Source organism: Zonotrichia leucophrys, chromosome 10 (genome assembly GCF_028769735.1).
Source record: "Zonotrichia leucophrys gambelii isolate GWCS_2022_RI chromosome 10, RI_Zleu_2.0, whole genome shotgun sequence".
Taxonomy (NCBI): Eukaryota; Metazoa; Chordata; class Aves; order Passeriformes; family Passerellidae; genus Zonotrichia; species Zonotrichia leucophrys.
The window spans coordinates 14,001,083-14,022,735 of record NC_088180.1 but is presented as its reverse complement, the minus strand read 5'-3'; the positions used below and the strand labels follow the sequence as shown (position 1 = coordinate 14,022,735).

General features: G+C 45.2%; 1 protein-coding gene across 4 annotated transcripts in view; it reads right to left on the bottom strand.

The window, feature by feature from the left end:
* SV2B (synaptic vesicle glycoprotein 2B) overlaps positions 1-21,410 on the bottom strand; it is a 63,600-nt gene extending 42,190 nt beyond the window's left edge. Inside the window, exons 1-2 of one of the 4 annotated variants that reach the window (XM_064721910.1) lie at positions 4,377-4,493; positions 337-526 (exon numbers count right to left, since the gene is read on the bottom strand). The gene's annotated coding sequence lies outside the window, so the exon portion shown is untranslated. Of the gene's footprint in view, positions 1-336; positions 527-4,376; positions 4,494-15,591; positions 15,862-20,973 lie in introns of those variants that run through there. The other 3 variants (XM_064721909.1, XM_064721907.1, XM_064721908.1) reach the window with 3 other exon arrangements.
* Positions 21,411-21,653: the final 243 nt, after the last annotated feature.

The window sequence follows — 21,653 nt, the reverse complement described above, 5'->3', positions numbered from 1 at the left end:
CTGCTTATGTTCTACCTGGAATTTCTCTGTAAAATATGAAAAGAGTAAAACAAAATTGAAAAATGCATGCCTATGCAGGTATTTGTTAGGACTCAGACAGGTTTGGATAGAGGAGAGATGGCTTGGTGACTCGGGAAACATCAAGAATTCTGTTCAGTTTTCTCTAATGCCACAAATGGCTCAATCAACCTAAGGCAAGGCATTTAGTTACCCTTAGGTTTAGTTCTTTGTCTGCAAAATAGCTGTAATAACTTGTTTTCTCTACTTGTCAGGGAAAACACAGGCAGAACTGCAAAGAGAATCTTGTAGCCACTGGTGAAAAGATCAAAATTTCACCTTTCTCGACTTCAGATTGTCCTTGCCAAGACCACTGTGATGTTGAAATTATGCTCACAAGGACGGAGTCTCCTGAGAATGACCTTCAATGTGCTGTTTCTGATCAGAATCAAGAATATTTGCAGCATGTTTCGTAGCTCTCCTTCTGTTCCTCTCATTTCAGCCCTAGCCAGAGACGACATCAAACGCCCTAAAAACGAGAAGGCAGCTGAGAGAGATCCTGAAGCTCCAGCATCCCATGCAAAGGAGACACTGGCTTTCAGAAGTGGGGAGCAGATATTTTTTGACCTGCCCCACTGTCCCTGGTCCAAGTGTGCTCCTTCCTGTAGATACTGAAGTGAGGGGCATCCCTCTACCTGCTCCCAAAACCCAGACTCTGACCCAGCTCAAGGAGCTGTACAGCAGAAATGCCAGCTCTGGACTCCCTGGAAGTGACTTTAGTGGAGGCATATGGCTTTCAGCAAAATTCAAGCAGCAAGGGCCATCATCATCTTCCTTCCTGCTGGGAGTCTGGGACTGGCCTCATGTCAGTCTGGCTGGTCTCCACGCGCCCTGAGCCTGCTTGCAAACTCTTGTTTGGTAAAAATCCAGGCAGCTTTTCCCTCAGCCCTCTCCACACCTCAGCTGGAGCACAGCTCTTGGTGTCAGCAGGAGAATTGAGGGTCTGGGGTGGGCAGCTGCATTGGGCCCCATCTGAGCATTTATCTGTCCCTGTGTCATTGTCCAGCTTCCAGCCCACATCCTGAGCCCAAACCTTGCCAAGCTCCTCAGGGCTGGTTTGGCTGCCTGTCCTTTTGAGTGTCATTGTGACAGCCCAGAGCTCCAGGAGAGCTGGCCATGCTCTGTGTGCTGCAGAGCCAGGCACAACAGGCCCCAAAGAGCTGCTCTTGAGAAGCATGCCAGGGACTGGCTGCCAGGATTGGGGCTCCAAGTGCCCCCCTATTGCCAGCCCTCCCCAGCAGTGCTCCTCCAGCTGGCTCTGATGGGAACATCCATGGGACCAGGGAGCATGGGTGTTACAGACATATTTCATGAAAAATCTTTTTACTAAGATTTTTTTCTTTTGAGAAGCTGAGAACCGTCAACTTCTCCATGTTTTGTTGCTTTAGAAAGTAATTTCTTATTAAGAATTGTTTATTTAACATGTGAAATTGTTTTTACTTGATGACTAAGGACAGCTACTTGTGTTGAAGCTGTGAGCAGTCACAAGATTTTAATATATTTTAGCTTTTTGATTAATTTTTTATTCTTTTAGTAGAGTTTTAATATATAATTTTTAATATAATATAATATATATAATATATAATATATAATATATAATATATAATATATAACATATATACGATATATATAATATATATTATATATTATATAATATATATTATATATATGATATTATATATTATATATAATATGGCATATTGCATATAACATACAATACAATATATAATAAAATATAAAATATAATATATAATAATATATTAGCTTTCTGAAACATGGAGTCAAGATCTTCATCTCTTCTCTAGTTAGAGTTGCTTGCAAATTCAACATTTAGTGACCCCGAGTGAAAAACATTACCGCACATGGGCTTTCCTCAACCCCCTGCTTTCCCAAGCTTCACAGGGAAGCTCCTGAATTTGGCAGCCTGGGATGTGTTGTCACACCTGCTGTTGCTGCTGTTCCTCCCCACGGGGCTGCAGAGGTCCTGCCCTGTGCCCCAACATCCCAAGCTAGACATTTCCCTGGGCTCTCAGTCCTGGGTAGCAGTAACAGGAAGGCTGTGGAATGTTTTTCCCATCACCTGCTACTCTGGGACTATTGACACAGAAATGACACCAGGAGATAAAGTGATATCTCAGCAAATGGCTTCTGCTCCCCACGGGGAAGGGAGAATTACAGTCTATCACACCTGGAGGAAAGACAAACTAAATCCAAGGCTTTGGCTAGAAGCAGCAATCCTGGATGATATACGGGAGAAGTGGAGTGTGAGAGCAGGTGTCCTCCAGATGACAAGCCTGGGGGAATTAGCTGGCAAACTCCAAGGGGATAACAAATACTCCAAGGCAGATAATGTTAGTGCCTCTTCAGGGGAAAAAGGATAGGATGTCCCAGGTGAAGAAAATGGCAAGGAGGTGATGATCAGAAGTTATTTATCAAAGTGTAACCTCACACTTCCCTGTCAGGGAGCCAGGGAACGCCTGCCAGGGGAGGCATTTGGTTCCTCATGGTATTTAAAAAAATTTACTAAGACCTTATCTCATAAAATTTGGTGTCTGAAAGGTCTGTCCGTCCTCTACAGTGTGTAGGTGACAGCTTTATCTGCTTCCTAAGTGTCCCCTGTCCATCTGTCCTTATCTAGGCTCTCCTTCCAAGATTCTGCGGAGATCTCTGTTCAACACCAGCTGCACAGTGCCTGAATTTGGGGTACCAGAGTTTGATGCAGAGATGAGAGGTTTGCTGTCTGCAAGCAATGTACCAGGAAAATTTACTGTGATTTTCTCAGGGAAATAACTCCCCTAATTGTTTTGAAATTACTCTCCTCCCTTGCTGAAAACAAAGGAAATGTCTCTCCCTGAGGGTTCCCAATCTGGGGAACTCCCCTGTGGGCAGAGCTGGGTGGCAGCAGTGGTGCCGCTCACTACAGTGGATTGCAGACACAGCAGGGCTTTGTGAGCCCAGATTCATCCTGATATTTACCTGTACAGCCCCAAGGCTGCCTCAGTGCTGCTCCTACAAACCAACAGCCACCCCTGCTCTGCTCCTTAGGGCACCCACCTCTCCCAGCCAGACTAAAGCCAGTCTGGGCCCCCCTGGCACAGGCAGGGAAGTTTTGCCTGACTTTTTTCTGTACCTCTCCCATTTGCAACAATTTGTAGAAGGGAAGCACTTGTGACAGACATATTTTCTGAAAAATCCTTTCATTACGATCTTTTCTCCTGAGAAGCTGGGAAGCTTCAGCTTCTCCGTGTTTTGCTGCTTTGGAATGTGATCTGGAGAACTGTTTACCCAGCATGTGAAATTGTTTTTACTTGATGACAAATGACAACCACCTGTGTCGAGGCTGTGAGCAGTCACAAGATTTTATCATTCCATTCCTTTCCTTTGCTAGCCTTCTGATGTTTCATTTCTCTTTTCTTTTAGTATAGTCTTAGTATATAAATGTAACATAGTATAATACAAATATAATATAAAAAATATATAATTATAAATAATTATATTATATATAAATATATTTTATATATAATATAATTATATATATATAAATATACAATATATTTAATATAAATTATATATATTATTGATATAATTTATATTCTACATAATATAATTATATTTATATTAATAACATAATAAAATCTATAATTATAAAATAAATATAATATAAACTATATATCTATATACTATTATATTATATATAATTATAACATATTTTATCTATAATTATATATAAAATATATATTTATATAAAAATATATATTATATATACTATAAATTATATATATAATATATAATATATATTTATATTATCTATAATTATATATATTTATATTATATATATTCTATTATTAATATAATACAAGCATCATAAAATAATGAATTAGCCTTCTGAAACTTAAAGCCAAAATTCCCATCACTTCTCTCATCCTGAGACCCCTGCAAACAGCACCACAAGCACTGGCTGTGGTCTCTGCAGCAAGGGGTTCCCCTGCAGCATGACATCATGCACAGAGCTCCCTTGGCTCGTGGACAGGGCTGATTTCTTCTGGTAGAGTAACCCTGGCTGCCAAGTGAAGGCAGAGCTGCTGGTCCTCCTGCACAGCACCCTCAGCACCTGCCCCAGCCACAGAGAGCTCCTGCCCAGGCTGGTTCTCACTCTAACCTGACAAATCACCCACTGTGCTGCCACGGATGGCTCAGCACTGCTGGATCTCTGCTAAACATGGTTTCCAGCTTTCCTGTCCTCTCTGCTCCTTCCTAGCTCAGTCATTCTGTGGGATTTATTTTTTTTTACACATTACATATACTTTTTAGGAACTTACCAGCGACTTTGGCTCATGCTGCCGGTCTCTTTGCCCCTGAGCAATGTCTGTATTCAAAGGGTGCTAAAAATCACCTGTGCTTGGCTGTAGGAGACCATGTGAAGAGAAAGCTGGAGAATGTGAATTAGCCCCCTGAGCTGTTTGACTCTGAGAAGGGGTAAGATCAGAGGATATTTAATTAGGTTCCTAATTACAGCAGGTATTAACTGCAATAAAATCACCTGTGTTGGGATCCCAGAGCAATGTGAGCTGGAGATTTCAGAGATATGCAGTGCATAGATACACACAATTATTCCTTTGGCTTGAGGCCAACTGCACTATCAGTGACTAAAAATTTAACTCTAATGTGTCATTTATTCTTTCCATGATAAAAGCAATGTAAAGAAATCACACATGAACACAGATGGGCTCAAATACCATCAAGACCCATCAAATTTCAATCCTAAAGTAAAATCAAAACAATAAAAAATGGGGTCACTATTGGAAAACCCATATGTTACTTGAAGAAAAACCACCTTACCTCTCTTTTCTGCATCCCTTCCAAAAATCCCCAATCCCTTCTGCATCCCTGCTGAGAGGAACAGACATTGTTTCCTCCACATGATTCTGACTAAGAGCCCAAAAAATGGGGAATCCATTAGAAATCAGGGGAATAACTTTGAAGGTTAAAAAAATCAATCTGTTTTCTAGTCTTTGCTTGTTTGTTTCATCAGGCTGATAACACAGGAAGAAGCATCAAAAAATAGACTAGTTTTCTATGAAAAAAGAGGTGTTTTCTATGAAAAAACAGGTGCTAATAATGCTTTTTTTTTACATGAGTAATACTTGAGAATTTGGCTGGTTTTCCCTGATTCAGAGTGCTGTAGTGGCTTCAGTAATCATTAGTGTAAATGGACAAAGGCAAACATTTGCTTCTCAAACATTTCTAATTTGTCCAGAACAGATCCCTTTTCTTCTGAGAATTAAATTTTTGGATGAACATTCTTTGACCAGAGGGAAGGAACAGGTTCTTCAAAGAGAGATGGGGAATTTCTCTTTTCCATGAACCCATTGGCTTCTCTGGGTGGTACAAAGGGACTCTGCCGCTGGACCCAGCTCTGTTGGGACATTTGCAGCAGATGCCAAAGTCTGAAATTCAAACTGATGCTGATGCTTAGACAAAGCTTAATGACAGCAACATTTTAGGGACTGAAGGACAGCATCTTGAGGGGATAGACAGAAACCTCACCAGCAGGGCTGCTGAAAATCAAATTGCTGGCAGAAACCTGCAAGTGTGAGCCTGCACTGGCTGTACCACTGAGCCAGAAGTATTAAGAGATCTTTCTTTAACCCTTCCATGAATTAAAGATGGAAAAGACACCACAGCATGGCAGGAGGGGGTGAGTGCTGCTGTTGGCTCCCAGCTTGCACAGGGTGTGAGGAGCAGCTTGTTCTCCACATCAGCCCAGTGGCAGGTAAATTAAACATCAGGTGGTACCTGGCTGCTGAAAAAGAGCATCCAAATGCCACCCAGCATTAAGGGGATAAGGCCAAGGCTGCCAGGAGATGTTAAATCCAGGGAACTTCATCTGTCTGTGTGTTTCTCTTGAGTCATTGTTGCTTTTGCAGTGCAGGAGCCCTTCACTGCAGGCAGAGCAAAGTGCTGCAAGCCTCAGGGAGGGCTGAGGCTGATGAAATATAGATGGGAGCCTGGCAGGCTCCTTGGGCTGGGTAAACACATGCACAGTAATTGACTCCATCTTAAAGCAAGAAATGTTCTGCATAAGCATGCAAAACAAGCTTGCTTGGTAAAGCGTGATGTGCACATTTGATCCAGCAATCACTGAGGAAAAAAGGAAGAAAACCTCTTTTCTGTGATGAGTAACTGAGTAGTAACTAACAGGTAATTCCATTTTCAACCTTTCCCCCTTTTTACTCCACCTATTTTCCATATCCACTCAGAAGATTCTATCTCTGATGTCCTATAGAAGAAGAATCTGATGAAAGCAGATGGAGCAGGGGCACAAAATCCCAATCCAAAACACTCCCAAAGAAAACATCTGCCTACCTGGAATGGGCAGGAAATGGAGTTGCTGATGCACAGATCATACCATGGCCACTGCCATAATGAACATTTGGTCACATCTCTCTTCCAGCTGCAAGGACAGGAATTCTCACTGTGATGCCCTGAGTTCATGCAAACCTGTGAAATTACTAAAGGCTTTGATTGAGGGTCCTGTTTGTCCTTTCTATATCAGCTGGATCCTGGGAGATCTCTGCCTTGATGTGTTTTATCCACACATGACTGGTCAGAACAAGCCACTGCTTCTGCAACCACAGTAAATGAATTATTTCTAGGCACCTCTTGTGTTTAACTGATCTCCCTCATTTGGAGCAAGCAAGATTTCCCCTTCCTAGTGAGGAGATGAAACCTGAATGACCATGCCTGTCAAGGGCAAGGCACAAGTCCAAGCATGAGCCAGAGGGATGTAAAATGCAGCCATGCAGGAAGATTCTGAACTGAAATCTCATGTAGATTGAACCTCATGATGGAGTCTCGCAGTGGAAACAGCAGAAGCATCTCCTGCTCAAACTGGAATTCGAAACATTTCAAAACAGATATTGAAAATTATTTTTTCGCTAATTATTTCAGCAGGGATGAAATTCCTCCCAAACCCACTCAGCTCCAAGCTGCATCTGTGGACAAATTAGTAATGCCTAGTATCCCATATCTGCCCACTAATTAACTCAGCAGCCGCTGCCAGAGTTAATCAGGGAAGCAGCTCCATTATCCCCAGTGCCCCCACAGGGCAGGGATCCACCAGCTGCCACCTCCCACGTGCTGCTAAGGCAAGGCAAGGAGCTGCTGTGAAAGGCAGGGCAAGGAGCTGCTGCTTTTGCTGCTGTGAGAGGCCACTGAAGCCCCTGCAGCTCCCTGGGTGTCTGTGGATATCCCTGGGTTGTCGCAGACATCTTTAATGAAAAATCCTTTCCTTAGGACTTTTCCTCCTGAGAAGCTGAGAGGCCTCAGGAACAAAATGTAAACAATGGTTATCTGCTGCTGTGGAATGCAACAGGTGGATCTGTGATTGGCCCATGTTGGATGTTTCTAATTAATAGCCAGTCACAGCCCAGGTGGCTCGGACAGAGAGCCAAGCCACAAACCTTTGTTATCATTCTATGCTATTCTATTCTTAGCTAGCCTTCTGATGAAATCCTTTCTTTTATTCTTTTAGTATAGTTTTAATGTAATATATATCATAAAATAATAAATCAGCCTTCTGAAACATGGAGTCAGATCTTAATCTCTTCCCTCATCCTAAGGCCCTTGTGAACACCATCACATCAGGCTGAGCATTCCTTGCCATTTGAGTGAAAAGCTGTGCAGCACAAACTTCATTTTCTTCCTTACTTGCTGTGCATTTCTGCTGAGCCACATGGGCTCAGATGCTGCGAGCCTGCCAAAAATCATGGAATTATTTCATAGCACATAGGAGAGGAAAAACCCCTCGACAACAGTTAATTAAATAATTACAGTGAGGTCCTGCATTTTTCAGTACACTGTTGGGAGATGGAAATTCTGGATGTTTTTTTAATCAAACAGCTTATCTAAATCTAGTAGGAATACAAAACCGTTTCAAAATTTGATTTTTAAATGTCAAAAGAAATATTTTCTTTTGGAAATCTTCCAGATGGAATATTTCCCAGTGTAAAAACTTTTCTTATAATTATGAAAAAATAATTGAAAATGAAGCACTAGTTGCTCTGAAAGAATGGAAAAGATGCCAAAATCATAGCAAATGACTTTCACTATGAACACACATCCCATTTTAATAGAAATCTTGATTTTTAATTTGATTTCAATTATGTTATGGACCACTTCCTTAGGGCTATAGATTAATCCAGATTTGCTCAGATGAGAACCCATCCATCAGCCCTGCTGTGACTATGTTCTTCTAATCAAATGCAATTAACAACTGTCGTGAAACACTAAAAAACCACTTACAAACTGCTTAATGACTCCCATAAACTGAACTGATTCATGTAATTTTTGAAATCAAGTTTCAATTAGGTCCAAAGAATAATGAAAATGCACATTCTGCAGTGGACATATCACCTCGGTCTGAGCAAGGAAGATAAATAGCTCTTCTTTCCTTATCATTGGAAAAAAAAATAGCTGCTAAATGCTTTCTTTTGTGTAGCAAATGTTGGTCAATGCACTCAGGCTGTGAGTAAGCAAAGCTTTGCTGGCATGTTTACTCACAGGCATTTCTAGATTTCTCTCCCATAGGATGCAACCATCAAACTCTCGAAATATTTAATAAAATGATGACAAATTCTGACCTAATTTATAGAAAAAACAAGCAGAAATCAATTCTCAGTGATGATTATGCATTAAAATAAATGCAGTCCAGTGCAAGGGCTAAATTCCCTTTGCAGGAAGGATGGAAATCCTCTCTTCTTCCCCTGTCTGAACCTCTACATGACCCAGAGGGACCAGCAGCTCTTTACCCATCCTGTCCTGCTCCTCCAGGCTGGATGTCCTCCCTGCCAGGGCTGCCTGGTGCTTTCAGGACAGATTATCCCCCACCTCTGCAGATTACAGCAGCATTTTAATCAAGTTGATATCTTTTCTCTGTTTATACTCACACTAATGAGATCAGAGACATTTCCCCAAAGTTTTCCTTTGATCACAGGACAGATTTGCATGCCTGCTTTGGACACTCAGACAATGAGGGCAGCTTTCCTGCTGAAATGTGTCTTTTCTGACAGCATAAAGTGACAGAATGTCTCAGGCCAAGCTGTGCTGCTGTGACAGTCCCTGCACTTTTGGCCTCTAATCCCAGCTCTCCTCCTGCCTCTGCCTTTATCCTATAACCCATCACAAATCCCTCCCCTCTCTCTGCCTGCATTTCCACCATCCCTGGCTGTGTCCCAGGGTTTGGGAGCTGAGCCTGGAGCTGCTGTGTGCTCACACAGACCTCAGGTGTTGGTTCCCATCACAGCCAGCCTTGGAGCACCTGCAACAGCCTCTGGGTGCCACCAGGTCTGTGACAGCTCAGCCTGACCCCCATGTGCAATCCCCACCTCCCTGAGCACTCCCACACCTTGGCTCTGGAAATGAGGAGCCCAAACCCACGTCCTGATGGTGCCTTTTCATTGAAACCCACAAAGTTATTTTGGGTCTGTTTGTATGGGATGGCCAGATGTATTCAAACAGAGATAATTTCACCAGCACAAACTTGTCCTCACATCACTTCATTTTCATCCAGACAGAAGCTTTTCAAGCAGCAGCAAGGAAACCCTTTCAATATTTAATCAGCTGCATGGCCTGGAACAGCAGGGACCAGCAGCAGCTGCCTGGCACAGAGTGGGTGAGGGGGGATGAGGGCTCTCATCCTCACCAAGCCTCTCTCCATCCTCAGAACTTGCCTCCTCTACATATTTGCTCTGGAGAAAGCCAAATGTGAGCCCTGTTTCAGCCCTCTGCTCTGGCTGTGACAGCTTTCAAACAGCATGGTTTTGAAGCACCACATTTTTCATTCCTCCCTTCCAAATTCCCTGATGTAAATCTTCCCAGGTGTAAATATTCCTTCCTTTCCTACTGATGGCTGGGAAATTGCTGTGCTCAGCCCCCTGTAATTGTGAGTCAGCAGGACTTGAGCTCTCTCCCATTTCTTTCTGGTTTTAAAGCAGGCAGGGTGTAAGCTTTGGCTACAAACGAGGCTTTGCAGAATTTGCAGGGGGTAAAATTAGGCTTTTCCTAATCTTTCCTCATTCCCTTGGTGCCTGTCCTGTGTGTGTCAGAGGGATTACAGGAGTTGAAAGGACATCATCGGTCGTGGCTTGGCTGTGCAGCATTCAGCACAGACTCTGTTGGTAGCATAAATAAATTTATAAAATTTACTTATATAAAGCATATAATGCTTTAGATGGTGATAAAAAGCATTTATCACCATATGCTTTTGGTGGTTTTTTTCTTCTTCTTTTAGATAAGGGTGTTTAGGGTTGGTTACAGATACTAATAACCAATCCTAAACACCCTTATCTAAAAGAAGAAGAAAAAAAAAGCACTAAAAGCATATGGTGATAAATGCTTTTTATCACCATATAAAGCATTATATGCTTTATATAAATAAATGGTGATAAATTTATTTATAAAATAAATAAATATATAAATTAAATATTATAATGATATATAATATATTTAGTCTATAATATAGAATACATTACTATATATTATATATTATATATTATATATTATATATTATATATTATATATTATATATTATATATTATATATTATATATTATATATTATATGTTATATTAATAAAATAAATACATTTATTATTTATTTATTTAAAAATAGTAAATTAGTGATAAATTAGTGATAAATAGTAAGTACAAGATTAATTTAAATTACTCTTAATTCCCATCCTCTGGCTCGGAGAATGCAAAACCCCATCTTCCCAAGGGTGTCCCAACATCAGGGCATCACCAGAGTCCCCAAGGGCCAGTGTCTGGCAGTGGTGACAGCAGGATTTGTCATGCATGTGCCCACTGGACATGGGCTCCATTCATGCTGGTCCCAGTCTGCCTTGGCTCACCAGGTGCTCTCAGCCTGCACCAAGCCCAGCAATTCTGGGGCTGAATTGCAGTCCTCATCTCCTCCTCAATGCCAGCAAGTCTGACTTTTTCAACAGCAGCTACACGTCAGGAGAAGAAACCACTGGGATTTCTCAATCCGGGTCTAGGAATAAATAATTTAACACCTCATTTACACATGCTTATAATTAATGCACGCTAGATTGCTGCAATGAAACAGTCCTGATAAAACATCTGAAATGCGCTGGGCTGCAAGTGCATTGGTTTGGGGGTGTAGAAGGACAAATGAACCCCCACAAGAAACGGCAGATCCCACTGGCTCCCACTCTCACTGGAAGCAGATGAAAGGAATTTGGGTCAGATTTCCTCCTTTGTAGTGTGCTGAAAGCATTTGAGAACCAATTGCCAATTTGTAAAAAGCCCACACCTCTTGTGGCCACACATCTTCTCCTTCTTCCCATCTATCAGGTGAGAGGGAGCCCTGGACTTTGTGTACAGAGCAGAATTATCACTTTTTGTTTTACTGCATTATGAGGTGCCATATCTCTTGTAGTCGCCCATCGATCTCTTATTCTTGTATAAGGCCAGAGAAATTTTACTTATTTTACTGGATTTACAGCCCTGAGAATGACACCAGGATCCACCCACCCAGGATAGTTTATAAATCTACAAGAACTTTTATCCATCAGTAGGAACTCTTATCCATTCTGCACAACACACCCTCTGTACCAAGTACAGCTGGAGAAGAATTTTGCAGGCTTCCATTCTTGTCTCCCAAACACTCAATCATCCCCTGGGAGGCATCAAATCTGATCTGCCTCTAACCTGATTCCCCAGATGTGCTGCTCCCCATGGGAGTGTGACTCACAGGAGCTGCAGAACAAGGATGGAGGATCATGACTGCCTAAGGAACTGCAAAATAAGTGATGTTCCTCAAAAATTTCACCATCACCTCCTCTATGGGGTTCTCCTCTGAGTGTCAAGGCAGAGAGGAGACACAGGAGAGCCCTGCATGCCCGAGAAGGGCTCGGATATGAGTTCAGGAGGTCAGGAACCTGTAAGCTGCAATAATTACAGCAGTTAATCTGCAGCAGCCTGACCACCTGCCACAGAGGGCAGGAGAAGTGTCCCTTGGAGGAGGCAGGATTTTCCCTGCTGCCAGGAGGGATATGGTGAGAGCAAACCCTGAGACACCACTTGTGTCCTGGCAGAGGGGCTGCCTTCAGTTCACCTGCAGAGAGCAGGAGGGGTGTGGAGTTTGTCATGTGCACAAGCAGAATGGCTCCCACAGCCCTTTTCCCACGTGAAAAACATCCTAAAGGGATCTGTCACTTTTTACAGAACACCCCACAGGGGTTATCTCCAGGCCAGGAATGGGAAAATCTCCACTTTGCAGTGCTGCTCAGAGCACACCATGCCTTACTCCCAGCCTAGAGGCCAAAGAGGCAGCTGCTGTGCTGGGAACCAGGGCTTGGACAAATCCATCCATCACCCCGCTGGGAGCTGCTGAATTCCAGCTTCCTGCAAACTCATCTTCCATAAGAGCTGCTGTGAAGCCCAACAAAACACCGAGTTTGGCTGGAAATAGTGAATCAGTGAGAAATGAGCCCTCACAGCCCTGCAGCACCTCCTGGAGGAGCCTGCCCAGCATCAGACCTGACACTCTCCTCATGCCAAGAGGGGTCTTGGAGCTGTACCTGGTTTCTCTTAGGCAATTCTGACATTGCCTGGGTCTGGGATTTGAGAAGAGAAATCAGCAGCCACACTGTCTCTTCCACTTCACAACTTTGTAGATCTTGATTGCATCCCTCTCTATCTGCTATATCTCCAGGTTTGAAACACGAAGGTGAGCAGAAAACATCTCTGAAGACCTGTGACCCCTCCAACTTTAATGAGGGAGATTAGAATACCTACAGTACTCTCACATTTCAATCTCCTCCAAGCAAGAGAAGCTGTAATTTCTTCTCCCTCCCTGGCATTAGGGCAGTCAAGAACATGCCCAGGTGAGTTGTCACCTTAGATACTGGAGACTCTCTGACATCTATTTGTAAAGATTCCCTGGGACAGTACCAGAAAAAGAGAAGAATTGTCCTCAAAGTGGCCTGAGCTCCCCAGCTCCCTTTCTCTGACTAAAATCTCATTCATAAGAGGTTCCTCCCTCAGTTTTAACCCAGCTCCTCTTTCAAGTTCAGCACAGCCAAAGGAATCTGCCAGGCCACCTCAGCCAATCCCACCTTCCTTCTCCCCTACACCAGTGAGTTTCCTCTGCCATAACCCTGCTCACTAAGTCGTGACTGCAGGGGGAGAACTCACAGGCTGAGCAGATGGGCTGTGAGGGAGGAAGGCCTCACTTCAAGCACAAATAGCTGCTGGGAATTTAGCAGATGTGGTAAGAAAAACCTGGAGAGACAAGCATGAGGTGACAGGATTCCAATTTCAATCAAATAATGTGTAAGTCTCCCTTGGCAAGGAAAGGTTTCATCTTCCATCTTCTTGATTGCCTTGTCTTGAAGAGATGATGACTGATGCCAAGTGCCATCACAGAAATGATCTGGAGTATTCTTCATTTAAGATCCCATATTTCTCCCTGCCCTCACCAAATGGATTTTTTTTCTTTTTCACAAGGGAAATCCATCCTTTATAACCCAAATGTCCATAAGAAAAGACTAAAACTCAATTAAAGTCATAAAATTCATTATTTCTGTACCACATTCCATCCTGTTTATGTCCAGAGCTTAGGATCAGTCCTTCGCTTCCCCATTATCAAATCAGGATGGCTCAGGAAATTTGGAACTTTATAAACATCTCTATATCCAGCATATTGTAATATTCATTTGGCCCTAGAATTTCATCTTGGCAGAAGCACCAAAGTTATCGCAGATGGGTATGAGGTTTTTTTCTTTATAAATATTACAGAGCCATTAATTAAACAGGGGAAATTAACTGTGCCAGGCAGCACTGCAGAGGGACAGGAAAGCACAGTCACCATTGGCCAGCACCTCAGACTGAATGAGTGCTCACAACACCAAACTGACAGCAGAGATACTCTGGCATCAACATTACTGCAGGTTTTAGAAGATATTTCAACAAGAAAAATAATTTACAGACATTGCTGGTGTTCATAAGCAATGTTCCAGGTAACACGAAGGAATTTCAAACCATGGTATTTTGGTTAAAGGACACAAAAGCTGTCCTCTCTGATTTCCTCACATTATCAACCCCCAAATACAACAAATTGGGCAATTTCTGCACCTGCACTCTTTCCTTCTTGCCCTGTGCTGGAATTTAGTAATGTAAAGCCCCTTCCAGTTCCCTGTGTTCTCTTCACCCTCTGCTTAACACACAGATTTAGTCAAGATTGTCCCCCTGCACACACTTGAAACAAAACTCCAAGTCAAAACCTACTGCTGAAGAGAGGAGAATCTTTTTCTTTAAATATAATAAAACTGGTGCTTGAAATGTCTAGGTTGCTCTAAAATAATCACAAACCCCAAAGTGACTTACTCTCATTGCCACAGCATCTAACATCAAAGAGTAGGAAATGTGTGAGTTTTCAGCAAGTGGAGGTTTCTGCATGAATACATCATGAGAGGAATATTTTTATAAACAAGTCAGCTCTGAAATGTTCTCCAGAACTAGTTCTAATTCTGCTTGTCATAAATAAATCTAGAAAAAAAATGGTTTGGTATGCCCACACCCTGCATCAATTTTTTGTGTGAAACACAGGTCTGTCAAGAAGGTCATATCTTTGAACTTGTTAGAAAAATTGCCAAAGCTCCCCTGCTACATTTCTCCTTTTTTTTTTTTTTTTTTTTTTTTGTTATGTACAGACCTTTGCAGATTCACTACAGCCAGATTGCAAAGGCTGCTCTTAGGTTTATTATTCCCTGATCCTCTTTAAACAAGGGCCCTAAATTCATCCCTGGTATAAGAGCTCTGCTGTCACTCAGCTGAGATGCAGGACACCTATTTTGAGAATCCTGTGAGACAATGACTTGCAAACCTCTCATTTGGAATAATCCCACGTCCAGGACATCAGACAGCCCATGGTCCTCACAGAGTGTCCAGTGAGACCCTCTGCCTTCCAAACATCTTTATCTGCACCTCTTGGCAGAATTTAGGGACTGGCTTCAGTGAAAAATGCAGACTTTAGGATGAAGATAGTTGATCAGCTAGGAAAGTTGAGAGGATTTATGTATCAGCTCAGGGGCAGGAATTTATGAATTACTTCCCACAACTCCTGCAATAACAAGCACAGGGCAGAAAAAGCAGCATTCAGGTAGGAGCTCACATAGAACTACATGGAAAATATCAGACCAAGCTAGAAATCACAAGGGAAAAAAGATACAGGGTGGGCAATGGATCTGCCTGTGAGCGAGAGCTGGAGTGCCCAGGCTCACACATTGATCTGCTTGATTCCCAGCCTCTCACTTAACAGTAATTAATTTGCTTTGATTAGCATTGACCCCTGGAAAAGCTTCACTACAAACCAAACGAGCTCCACTGGTATTTTTTTCGTCTCTTTCCAGCTCCCTCCTTTTGCTTTTCCACCCCTTTAAGCCCTATTTCTTTGCACCTGCACTGATTGCCCAGAACAGGACCAAAGAGAGAAAAGCATCATTGCTTACCAGAACTAGGAAATCTCTCAGCACATCCATTCACCAGCCATTTCCCCTCCTCCCAGCCCGCAGAGCTGCTCCTGCAAGCTTTGCCCCTCTCTGCTGGGATGCCACAAGCTGGAGATTAGAAGCAAATGCTCTGCAAGCCAAGCCGATCATCCCGCTGCCAGCACGCCCAGGGACTGAGGCAGGAGCGATGGAAAAGCCCCTCAGCCAGCAGAAAACACCAGTGCAGGCACATACACACACCCCCAGGCTCTGAGGAGCAATGGGAGAGAGGCAGGGAGGGAGGAGGAGGAGAGCAGATGGGAGGGGGTGGCTTGGGGAAACCAGGCAGCGGGCGATGCTAACGTGACAGATGTGTTGACTTTTAAGTTAAACAGGAAATTGAGGATGTTCGACGCAGGAGGAAAGACATTAGCTCACATTAAAGGCAAAGACTTTCCATGGTCTTTCACTTCTCTGCTTTCTCTCTTTCACCCAGGCTTTCTCCAGTTTCCAGGCAGAAACAAGCCACGGTTGATGCTGACTCTGCCTGTGTGTCTGGGCAAGGCAGGAGTTGACACAGAATTCCCCATCCTGTTCCCCAGACTGTTCTTTTATTCCCTCTTCAACTCAAGCTCCCCTGACATTATTTAAACAGCATCCTCTAGATGATATGAGTAAAAGAGGAAATGCTGAACAGGAGAACAAGGCTTTCAGTTTGTCCCAGTTCTGGGCAGGGGAAAACACAGGGTCAAAATCCTGATTTAGCTTATGTAGGATAAGCAGCAGAGAGTGGAATAAATTGATTTAAATGCAGGGGAAATAAAGTGTCTTGGTGCACTCAACTATCCCATGAATAAACCTGATTTTTCAACAGTCCAGACAAGGGTGAACAGGCTGGGTCTGGGGGATAAGAGCTGTACTGTGAGGGTCCATAGTAACTCCAGGGCAAGGTGGCTACATGTCTAGGCAGCAGTAAAATCTGAAGAGAATTGGGGAAATCAAAGCCCACTGATTTCTTAGTCACAGCCTGGAAAACCAAGTGAAGGAAGGCAAACCACTCTGGCTTAGAGCTAGACCTCAGCTTCTAGAGGTTAGGGGAGGGAGAGAATGTCCCCACCACAAACCCATGGACAGAAAATCAGCTAGGACGAAAGGACTCTGTCCCTGTTTCATGAGCTGGTCCTCCCTGCTGGCTTTTTCCACTGCCTTTGGCACAAGGAGGAAGAGTCATCCCTGTGGAGCTGGGTGTCAGCCACAGCCCAGCCTACACAGTTGAGCCTTTTTCCTTCATCTCCCCTCCAAAACTTTGTCCCTAGACCCAAATGCAAAGGGTCAAGAATATCTCTTCTGTGGCATGAAGGGGCTCTCAGGGTGAGATTAGTGACAGGACTCCTTTTTTTCTAGCAGCTGTCTGTGCATTAGGTAAAGAACAGCAATCTGCTATGGGCACTTGCTCCGTAATGGAGTGAAACATTCAGGTTTTGGTGCAATCTAGCCTGCCTCCCTGTTTGCATGCCATTCTTCCCCACCCCCTCACTGTCCCTGGGCTGTGCTTTTGGCCTCCCTTCAACATTTTAATGGAGTATTGACAGTGATCCATTCCCCCTCCAAACAGATGAACCTGACTTGCATGCCCAGATTCCCATTTGCTGAGCCAGCCCGAGCAGGAGGGTTTGGAGCATCTCCTCGGATGGATCAGCTGCAGCTCCAAAAGCATCCCTTTTTCTGGTTAGAGGAACAGCTTGGAAAAGTCTAGCAAGGATATTACACTTTGGAAAACTGCTGCCTCGGGTCTCTTGTCCCTCCTCCTGCCTGCTGCCACGCTCCCTGTCTCTGCAATTATTTATAAAGCTCCGTGTTCTTTCTTAATTGGGATGTTCCCTTTCCCCCTTGCACGTCACTCCTGTGTCACTCTGTGTCTGGGCCCCTGGTGACCTCTTGGAGTGCTTGGCAAGGTTGGCAGCAGCCAAATGAGTCATCAGCAACCTGCTGGCATCTCCCTCCCTCCCTCCATCCATCCAGCCACGGCCCCCCTGGCTCCCACCGAGCCAGAGAGGCCTGGGGGAGTTTAAAGCTGTCTAATCCCCTGGATAATTCATGAAAAGAGGATTACCCATTCTGTGCACAGCCCTTAACCTAAATAGAAACCAGCCTTCCCCTTGCACTGCAGCTCCTGTGGCATGGAGGTGTTTTCCCTGCACTGCTTCCCCATCCCATCCATCTTAGGGGTTAACTCTGCTCCTGCTCAAATCTGGGACAACCTGGTTCCAACCCATGGAGCTACAGTGAAACAAAAGTGGGTTTTGTGAAGCAGAGGTGAGACTGTGCTCTGTGAACAGCAGCAGAATCAGTGCAGACTCATCCCCAGAAGCACATTCTCTCCCTAATAAAAGGCAAACTCCTTGGTGGGGTCCTGCCCCAGGACTGGGCCCAGGCCCCCCAGGGGCTGGGTTATCCCTGCTGCTATAGGGTGCAGCCAGAGAGATGGTGAAAAGGGAATATTTAACATGTTGCCTTTCCTGCATGCAGAGACAGAGGGATAAACTGATGCAGGAGGGATTCCTGATGGATTCAGCAGCTTCTTGTTGTGGGAGACCACAACAAGACTCACCTCCCTCCTCATTTTTTCTCTCCTTGTTTTCCTGAGCGTGTCATCTCACCTGCCTCTCATTTTCCTCCTCTCCTCTCCCCCAGATGGTGAAATGAGGTCTGACCCAGCCACCACAGGCTTCCCTTTCCTACAATGCCTTTTTTTTTTCTTTTTTTGGCAGTTAAAGTCCTTATGAGACTTTAGTCACCGTAACATTAAAGCATTCATTAGCACAGGAGTAATTCCATAATCTCTTCAGAAGAGAACAATTTCAGAGGTTCAGCTGGAAAATCAATTTGCCAGCTTGACGATGCAGGAAGAGGATTTTTCAAGGCTGGCTTTGGCTTCCCCAGCAGGACTGTTATCAACCCTGGGGCTTGGTGGCCAGCAAGAGGCCACCCACAGCAGCTCTGAGGGGAGGTGGCAGCACCTGGGGCTGTCATTTGGCTCAGAGAAGGAAGGGAGCTGTGGCAATTGCAGGATGAGCCTCAAAACCAGACCTGTCTCACCAGGTTTTGCCCAACAGTGTGCAGCACAGGTGGGACAGCATCACCATGGGTTATGGGGAATTTCCTTGCCTTTTTCATCTCTCATATTTCATTTCCCCAAAGCAGTGCTCCCAGCTCAGAGCATGAAAGGGATGCATCTCAAGCATCAGGCTGAACTAGACTCTTGCACCTCCTGTACCAAGTACCTGCCCTTGTGCTCTTCCTCTCCTCATGGAATTTTTCACACTTTGTGCTGTCAGAAGCTGGGGCCCACACCCTGCCTGCAGGCACACAGCCAGGTTGGCAGAAATCATCTGCAGGTGCAAGGCTGACTTTGGGGAAGCATGCAGCTCTGTGCTTGCAGGCTGGGGGCTGCCTCAGAACCTGAGTGGGCTTCCACCTCCAGCTCAGCTCAGATCCTTCAATCAGAAGATGTCAGGTACCAGAGACTTGCATGTAAAAATGTTCCAGAACACAAATAGATGCAAAAAGCTGCTTCATGGGACAGAGCTCCCAGAATTTGGCAAGCTGAAGTGGAAGGCTGTCTCCTGTCAGCTGCTTTCTGGTCCTGGCTTTGATGCTCCCAAAGGGTTCCCCAGCACCCACATTGCACAAGTGCAAAGTTGTGTTAGGAAAACCCAAGGTGTCCTTGCAGATCTGATCTCCAGCTGAGTCCATCTGACAGTGGTGACATGCTTTTGCCAGCAGGGCCATGAGGAAGAGGAGCAGCAACAGGAGTTATTTAGGACCTCTTGAGACCCAGGGCCCCAGTGTGGGTGCTGCTGCCTGTGATAGCTCTCTTACAGTGAAGGGAGAATTCCCCTCCTCTTTCTGATGGAAGAGAGCTTTTCTGTTGTGGATCAGAAGGAGCCATGGATGCTGCCTCTGCTTCCACTCCTTCCTGCAGGCTGTCCTCTAGATATCCCACTGACCATAGATATCCCACTGCATGGAGTGTAAGTGCCCTGGTAGAGCACTAAGGTGTATTCCCAAATGAGCAGCAGAGCTTGGGCTCCGTGCCTGGGGTGATCAGTGCAGAGCTATTACATGTTCAGTACCTGGGTAAGCAAACCAGAGAATTAACCCTTTTCCTCTCCCTTCCCCCAAGTGATAACACCAGGGACACAGAGGAGACATGAAACAGCAGTTTTTATGCCATGTCAGACACTTTTTGACTTTCTCTCAGCCTACCAGAAGCTTCTACTCTGACTCCTCACGGCAGGAGTCCCCTATAAGCTCTAGTGGGTGCTTACAAGTGTCCAACCTGAACACAGTCAAGGATCCCCCTCAGCACACACGGAGCACTGCATGCTCCTCCCCTGAACATTATCACCATCAAGCTGTTACTCTTTTCCTTTTTTTCTCCAGATGAGGTCATCCCTGACAAGTAATATCCTTGCAGGGCCACTTTTTGCCCATTATTTTAATGGGATCTTGGTGTCACGGATCATATTGCTGCAGCTTGACACGTGTAATAAAATTTTCCCTTGAACAACATTTGTCCTCCAAAAGAAAAACAATCCCTGCAGAGATGTGTGCATGGGTGTGGTGTGGGCATGCACACATGCATGGAAACTTGTCACCACAGCACCTGCATCCCACCACAGCCAGAGAGCAGAGAGTCTGCCCTGCTTTCTCTCTGTGGGTCCATTTAACCCTTCCTAAGAAGGGAGACTGACTGCAGTTTTATTCTTTAGCTGCAGTTGGGCTCTGGTGGAGAGGAGGGTGAAGGGAGGAGGATGGCAGTGGGTGCAGGACAGCTCGGGTTGTGCACACAGGTGTGGCACACTTACAGCCCAGGGTGCCACCACCACCACAGCCCTGCCTGGCTCCATGGGGACACCACAGCCCTGTCCCCAGGCAAACAGCTTCTCCCTGTCCCTGACAGTGCATCCCGGACAGAGCACACACCAGGAGCACTCCGGTGCAAACTGCTCAAGTTCAAACTCTACAGCGCATCAGCTCCGGGCAGAGAGCGAAGGGAGCATAACGGGGCTGCTTTAAATCATTTCCAACTGTCCCGACTCTTCAATCCCATGGCACTGACCCAGCCCCTGCGGCTCCCTCCGATCCCATCGCACTGACCCAGCTCTCTCCGATCCATCCCAACTCAGCCCCTGCAGCTCCGCCGATCCCATCGCACTGACCCAGCCCCTGCATCTCCCTCCGATCCATCTCAACTCAGCCCTGCAGCTCCCACCGATACCATCGCACTGACCCAGCCCCTGCATCTCCCTCCGATCCATCCCAACTCAGCCCTGCAGCTCCCTCCGATCCATCCCAACTCAGCCACCCACTCCGCGCCCTTGCGCATCTCTTTTTCACCTTTTGTTTGAGTTCCTTTTCCCTGCCGCGGCTGTCCCTGCGTTCCGGGGGCCAGAGGAGCCCCTGTCCCTTACCTGGCGCGGCCCCGGGGCGCTGCGGGCGGTGCGGGCGGTGCGCGGCTCTGCGCTCGCATCTCCTCTAGCACTGATGCAGTCCTGCCGAGCGCCGCATGCCAATGATGCAGCCGCGGGGATGCCAGCCCAGGAGCCCCAGCGATGGGAGGGAGGGAGCCCAGCGCGTCCCACCTGCTTCCCTGCGCTCCCCAGCCCGGCTGCGGAGCGAGAGGAGGCAGCGGAGAGAGCGAGGAGCTGCACAGCGGACAGGGAGAGAGAGGCAATGCTTGTGTAATTTCATCACGGTAATAAAATCCAGCCCAGAGTCTAAGTGTTGCAGTTCTCTAGCAGAGTTCTTCATTACACGAGGGAATTTTTTTCTTCTTTTTTTTTTTTTTTTTTTTTTTGGGTGTGTAATCGCTGACACGCAGGAAATGTTTCTAGCTGGAAGCAGAGGGGAATCCCAGCATGACTGAGCATCCTTCATCTCACCACTTCATTTATCATTAGACCATTGCTACATTTGAGACCCCTCTCATCTCCCCGGGCCATGATTCAGACAAAATTCTGGGAAAAGCCTGTTCTGTTTAAAATTCCCTTGTGTTTATAATTTGTGATCTCATTGCC